Genomic DNA, 5000 nt, shown 5'->3' with positions numbered 1-5000 from the left:
CTAACTCAATTTGTCCCTTAACCTAACTCAAGTTGCCCCTTAACCTAACTCAAGTTGTCCCTTAACCTAACTCAAGTTGTCCCTTAACCTAACTCAATTTGTCCCTTAACCTAACTCAAGTTGTCCCTTAACCTAACTCAAGTTGTCCCTTAACCTAACTCAATTTGTCCCTTAACCTAACTCAATTTGTCCCTTAACCTAACTCAAGTTGCCCCTTAACCTAACTCAAGTTGCCCCTTAACCTAACTCAAGTTGTCCCTTAACCTAACCCACGTTGTCCCTTAACCTAACCCACGTTGTCCCTTAACCTAACCCACGTTGTCCCTTAACCTAACCCACGTTGTCCCTTAACCTAACCCACGTTGTCCCTTAACCTAACCCACGTTGTCCCTTAACCTAACCCACGTTGTCCCTTAACCTAACCCACGTTGTCCCTTAACCTAACCCACGTTGTCCCTTAACCTAACCCACGTTGTCCCTTAACCTAACCCACGTTGTCCCTTAACCTAACCCACGTTGTCCCTTAACCTAACCCACGTTGTCCCTTAACCTAACCCACGTTGTCCCTTTGCCTAACATAGTTCACTGCTCGGAATCTCTGGTGTCGTTGTTATCCTCATGTAGATGTCTTGCGAGTGTTGCTTACTTTCCACATATTCCCGCTATCCACTGTCAATTGTACTGCAATAGGACTATATCGCCCCCCCCCTCTGTCCCCCTCTTTGTGTCTCTGTCCTCTCAAGCTGGTCGGTTTGGCGTTTGAGTGTTAAATGAGCCTCGCAGCTGTTCAGTTGCATTCAGATGTCGACGCCCTCAGTGTACGTCGTGGTATGGTCTGTGTCCATTGTCCGCTGATGTCGTACGCGTAACCCACACGCTGTACCGATCATCGGTCGTTACGTACAGAGTGAAGTAGTGTGATACGTGTGACCGTACGCTGGCTGTGCCCAACGGTGTCGAATCTCAATTTCCATATGTTGTGCTCGATGCTACTTGTCTCGTCTCCCAATAACAGCTAGGTTGCACTGTGGTACGCCGTAGAGGCGTGTGGGAGGAACGTACGAACGCATTGTATGTCACCCTGGGTCGCTGGGGGTGGTGGTGCGGTGAGTCAGGTCAGGTCAGGTCAGGTCAGCGTGAGCCGTCTGATGTAGTGACGCGTGTATTCCGACTTTGTCGTATTGCCTCACACAAAGTGCTACCCTGGTGGACCGCGTTCCATATCTGGGACATGCCGCAGATGCCGGTTGACAGTGGATCGCGGAAGGGACATCGCATACGTGCGCGGGCCACCTTCCACGTGTTCTCTTCTGCACATGTCGCAGTGTGTATGTGGTCTGATGTAGTGTGTCGTGACACATGACATCCTGGCATGCAAGAATTGTTGAATTCGCAAATGTAGGTGGACATCTACGTTTACTGCCCAAGATACGCAAATGAACTGGAAATCCGTTGTTGAGCGGTTCACGCTGGAGGTGAATCTGTGATGGCGACGATCGGTACAGCTATTAACCGGTTGTTTCAGCGGTACCCGCCACATCCACACACGTGACTAGGCCCATGTGGGTATGAAGCGATACGCGGCGGTGGCTTCGTGGGACTGTTCCCGGCCGGTGAAGGGGGGCCGCCCGGCGTGTTGGCCGCGCGCTGCGTGGGCGCACGCGCAACAGCCGGCTGGTGGGGGGCGCCGAGTGGCAGGAGCGCCAGCAGACGGGCCCGGCAGGCGGCGCAGCTACGCTGCGGCGCACCCTGCACGCGGCGCCTGGCGGCCAAAGTTGGTTCAGCCGAGCCCGGTGCGAAGCGCGGTGGACATCTGCAGTGTGCTGGTCTGATTGAGGACTGTGTGCGTTGAGGATGCGCCGCCGCCTGGCACTCGGCGCCGCGACGCCGTCTGCTGCTCGGTCGCCCCAGCGGTTCTCGCAGGTGGTTTGTATCGCAGTTGTGCGGACGTGTTGGCGCGTGCGCTGTGCTGGGAGAGTTCGCTTCTGCACCCAAGTGGGGCTTTGCCCTTGTGTGGCGCTGGCGTTGGAGCTGCCGGTCACCATAGGTGGCGCGTGTTGTCTCCCGCCGGCAATGCCACGACAGCACGCTCCCGGGCCTCTGTCGGCAGCGGCAAGCTCAGTTGGGAGCAAGGGTGTTCGCACTAAAACCGTCTACTCGCCTAACTCCGGGTGATTGCGCCTCTCTCGAAACCGACCAAGTACCTAGGACGGCGCTGCGCGCCGCCGGGACCTGAGAGGGTTTCGAGGTGTATCGTGCAGGGGAGCTCGGCCTCCTCCTGTTTGCAGAATAATTGAGCGGACGCTTGCGTGTTCGCGCGGGCCCCCGGGACACACTCCCGGGCGGCCGGCTGCTCAGCTCTAGTTGACGCAGCTCCCTGGTTGATCCTGCCAGTAGTCATATGCTTGTCTCAAAGATTAAGCCATGCATGTCTCAGTACAAGCCGCATTAAGGTGAAACCGCGAATGGCTCATTAAATCAGTTATGGTTCCTTAGATCGTACCCACGTTACTTGGATAACTGTGGTAATTCTAGAGCTAATACATGCAAACAGAGTCCCGACCAGAGATGGAAGGGACGCTTTTATTAGATCAAAACCAATCGGATTGGCTTGTCTGGTCCGTTTGCCTTGATGACTCTGAATAACTTTGGGCTGATCGCACGGTCCTCGTACCGGCGACGCATCTTTCAAATGTCTGCCTTATCAACTGTCGATGGTAGGTTCTGCGCCTACCATGGTTGTAACGGGTAACGGGGAATCAGGGTTCGATTCCGGAGAGGGAGCCTGAGAAACGGCTACCACATCCAAGGAAGGCAGCAGGCGCGCAAATTACCCACTCCCGGCACGGGGAGGTAGTGACGAAAAATAACGATACGGGACTCATCCGAGGCCCCGTAATCGGAATGAGTACACTTTAAATCCTTTAACGAGTATCTATTGGAGGGCAAGTCTGGTGCCAGCAGCCGCGGTAATTCCAGCTCCAATAGCGTATATTAAAGTTGTTGCGGTTAAAAAGCTCGTAGTTGGATTTGTGTCCCACGCTGTTGGTTCACCGCCCGTCGGTGTTTAACTGGCATGTATCGTGGGACGTCCTGCCGGTGGGGCGAGCCGAAGGGGTGCTTTCGCGTCCCGAGGCGGACCCCGTTTAAATCCTACCAGGGTGCTCTTTGTTGAGTGTCTCGGTGGGCCGGCACGTTTACTTTGAACAAATTAGAGTGCTTAAAGCAGGCAAGCCCGCCTGAATACTGTGTGCATGGAATAATGGAATAGGACCTCGGTTCTATTTTGTTGGTTTTCGGAACCCGAGGTAATGATTAATAGGGACAGGCGGGGGCATTCGTATTGCGACGTTAGAGGTGAAATTCTTGGATCGTCGCAAGACGAACAGAAGCGAAAGCATTTGCCAAGTATGTTTTCATTAATCAAGAACGAAAGTTAGAGGTTCGAAGGCGATCAGATACCGCCCTAGTTCTAACCATAAACGATGCCAGCCAGCGATCCGCCGCAGTTCCTCCGATGACTCGGCGGGCAGCCTCCGGGAAACCAAAGCTTTTGGGTTCCGGGGGAAGTATGGTTGCAAAGCTGAAACTTAAAGGAATTGACGGAAGGGCACCACCAGGAGTGGAGCCTGCGGCTTAATTTGACTCAACACGGGAAACCTCACCAGGCCCGGACACCGGAAGGATTGACAGATTGATAGCTCTTTCTTGATTCGGTGGGTGGTGGTGCATGGCCGTTCTTAGTTGGTGGAGCGATTTGTCTGGTTAATTCCGATAACGAACGAGACTCTAGCCTGCTAACTAGTCGCGTGACATCCTTCGTGCTGTCAGCGATTACTTTTCTTCTTAGAGGGACAGGCGGCTTCTAGCCGCACGAGATTGAGCAATAACAGGTCTGTGATGCCCTTAGATGTTCTGGGCCGCACGCGCGCTACACTGAAGGAATCAGCGTGTCTTCCTAGGCCGAAAGGTCGGGGTAACCCGCTGAACCTCCTTCGTGCTAGGGATTGGGGCTTGCAATTGTTCCCCATGAACGAGGAATTCCCAGTAAGCGCGAGTCATAAGCTCGCGTTGTTTACGTCCCTGCCCTTTGTACACACCGCCCGTCGCTACTACCGATTGAATGATTTAGTGAGGTCTTCGGACTGGTACGCGGCATCGACTCTGTCGTTGCCGATGCTACCGGAAAGATGACCAAACTTGATCATTTAGAGGAAGTAAAAGTCGTAACAAGGTTTCCGTAGGTGAACCTGCGGAAGGATCATTACCGACTAGACTGCATGTCTTTCGATGTGCGTGTCGTGTCGCGCAACACGCTACCTGTACGGCAGTGGCCGTGCGCCGCGTGCGGAACCACGCGTGCCTCTCAAAACTAGCGGAAGTGTTGTTGTTGTGTGGTACGAGCGCTGAAGCTCTGGAGCGGCTGGCCTGCGGTACCTGGCGCCTGGCGCCGGTTTTGAATGACGTTCGCCCGAGTGCCTGTCCGCTCCGGTGTGGAGCCGTACGACGCCCATCGGCTGTGAGGCCGTTGGACACAAAAAAATAGTGGAACAGGGGCCGTCAGACGCCTCAGTCCCGCAAATGCTACTGTCTTGAAAGAGACAGTGGGAGACTGAAAAGGAAAAGATCACCCAGGACGGTGGATCACTCGGCTCGTGGGTCGATGAAGAACGCAGCAAATTGCGCGTCGACATGTGAACTGCAGGACACATGAACATCGACGTTTCGAACGCACATTGCGGTCCATGGATTCCGTTCCCGGGCCACGTCTGGCTGAGGGTCGGCTACGTATACTGAAGCGCGCGGCGTTTGTCCCGCTTCGGAGACGTGGGAGTGTCGTGGTCGCCTGTGTGGCCGGCCGCGTCTCCTTAAACGTGCGATGCGCGCCCGTCGCCTGGCGGTTCGCATACCGGTACTTTCTCGGTAGCGTGCACAGCCGGCTGGCGGTGTGGCGTGCGACACCTCGTACAACGACCTCAGAGCAGGCGAGACTACCCGCT

The 5000-nt window shown here is 54.9% G+C and overlaps 3 non-coding genes across 3 annotated transcripts in view; all 3 read left to right on the top strand.

The window, feature by feature from the left end:
• Nucleotides 1–2374: 2374 nt before the first annotated feature.
• LOC126313503 (small subunit ribosomal RNA) lies at nt 2375–4267 on the top strand. The gene has a single exon (XR_007555190.1). It is a non-coding gene; the product is annotated as a small subunit ribosomal RNA (ribosomal RNA).
• A 361-nt stretch (nt 4268–4628) lies between these two features.
• LOC126313642 (5.8S ribosomal RNA) lies at nt 4629–4783 on the top strand. Its single transcript, XR_007555291.1, has one exon. It is a non-coding gene; the product is annotated as a 5.8S ribosomal RNA (ribosomal RNA).
• A 188-nt stretch (nt 4784–4971) lies between these two features.
• LOC126313558 (large subunit ribosomal RNA) overlaps nt 4972–5000 on the top strand; it is a 4222-nt gene continuing 4193 nt past the window's right edge. Inside the window, exon 1 of the ribosomal RNA XR_007555239.1 lies at nt 4972–5000. This exon is cut by the window's right edge and continues 4193 nt beyond it. This is a non-coding gene — a ribosomal RNA (large subunit ribosomal RNA).

The sequence above is a fragment of the Schistocerca gregaria genome, unplaced genomic scaffold (assembly GCF_023897955.1).
Source record: "Schistocerca gregaria isolate iqSchGreg1 unplaced genomic scaffold, iqSchGreg1.2 ptg000483l, whole genome shotgun sequence".
NCBI lineage: Eukaryota > Metazoa > Arthropoda > Insecta > Orthoptera > Acrididae > Schistocerca > Schistocerca gregaria.
The sequence above is the reverse complement of the archived record's forward strand: the minus strand, read 5'-3'. Positions and strand labels throughout refer to the sequence as shown.